The sequence below is a fragment of the Ammospiza nelsoni genome, chromosome 32 (genome assembly GCF_027579445.1).
Source record: "Ammospiza nelsoni isolate bAmmNel1 chromosome 32, bAmmNel1.pri, whole genome shotgun sequence".
Classification (NCBI taxonomy): Eukaryota; Metazoa; Chordata; class Aves; order Passeriformes; family Passerellidae; genus Ammospiza; species Ammospiza nelsoni.
The window spans coordinates 418383-419765 of NC_080664.1; the positions used below are offsets into that span (position 1 = coordinate 418383).

The following is a 1383-nucleotide window of genomic DNA, read 5'->3' on the forward strand; positions in this document are numbered from 1 at the left end:
GGAATCCTACAATCAGAAGCCTCTACCTAACTTCGTATTATTACAAAGTCCTAATCCACCATAATGGATCCTGGTGGGGCATAGCTGTCCATACAACTGAGAACAAGACCTGAAAAGACAACTGACTGGATGCCTCTAAACAGAGAACTTTTGACTGGGGAGCTCAGACAGGTATCAGAATTGCATCTATGGCCTGGGTGCCAGGCCAAGGAATGCAGAGATTACAGATGCTAACAATGATGCCAGGGTTTCTGACAGGACCCTGAAAGGGCTAAGGAAAAAGACATGAGATACACAAGCAACACATAAGGCACAATAGACAAGTGACACGAGACACACCAGGACTGCTCTGCCCTGCTGCACACATCAGCACTGTGATCAAAAGTGACACTTGGCTTTCATGGGGCCTAAGGGGCCACTTCATGGACACCCCCAGCTCCAAGGGGACTCCAAAACCCCTCCCAGTAATTCCCAAACCAGCACACTGCTTTCATCCCCTCTGTGGGTCATGGCCCTCTACTTATCTCTCAGACATCAGGGGATGCTGGTCTCAGGTGCAAAGAAAGGCCACCTCGTCAGCTGGGAAGGTCCTCCTGTCACCGCGCTGGTGTCTCTCAGACAGCTGTATTATAGAGAAAACTAAACATCAGTGCCTGATCTTGGCACCACATCACCCAAAACCCCACCAGTGTGCTACTCACAGTGCTCCTAAGAAGGCCGGGCACCTCCTACTCCTAACCATGACCCTCTGCCAGGGATGCAAGGCATCTGCACCTGAAAGAAAGTTAGAACATATGTCAAACGCCTCCAGGACAACTCACAAGCTGCAAACACCTTATGCCAACCTAGGAATAGCATCTAGAGCCCAAGTACAGCCCACATTACAAATTCCAACTTCCCAGGCTTGTCCTACTGCAGCATGCCACGCAGCAGGGCAGAACAGCTCCGGCACAAATATGTGCAGACACCTGTGACACAGAACGTGACAAACAGGGGGACATGAAACACGACACATCATGCTTGTGGTGAGGGGATTGAGGGGGGAAGGGAAAAGGGACCCCAAAGACACACTAGGGAACGCGGCACACCGGACAACGTGACACAGACCGGAGCTGTTCTGCACTGCCCGCCTAAAAGCTGCCATCAAAAGTAAAGCCTCTCCCTTTAGCTATCCTAAGAGGCCCTTGGAGAAGATTGCTTTTCCATCTGGTAATTTTTAAATCTGGCCTGAGAACTCCCAACCTGCTACTCTCTCATCATCCCATCTCCAAGCTATAGCCCCCAACTTATCTTTTGTTTGATTGGTGATGTGGATCCACATTGCACCTGAAATGAGTCTGCCTTGGAGGGCCTCGTGGTGGCCTGTTAGCTTCTGGGTCAGCT

At 50.6% G+C, this 1383-nt stretch overlaps 1 long non-coding RNA gene across 1 annotated transcript; it reads right to left on the bottom strand.

Annotated features, from left to right (window-relative positions):
- LOC132085885 (uncharacterized) lies at window positions 1-1383 on the bottom strand. Its single transcript, XR_009420305.1, has 3 exons — window positions 1327-1383; window positions 702-774; window positions 1-622 (listed from the first exon to the last, which is right to left on the bottom strand). It is a non-coding gene; the product is annotated as an uncharacterized LOC132085885 (long non-coding RNA).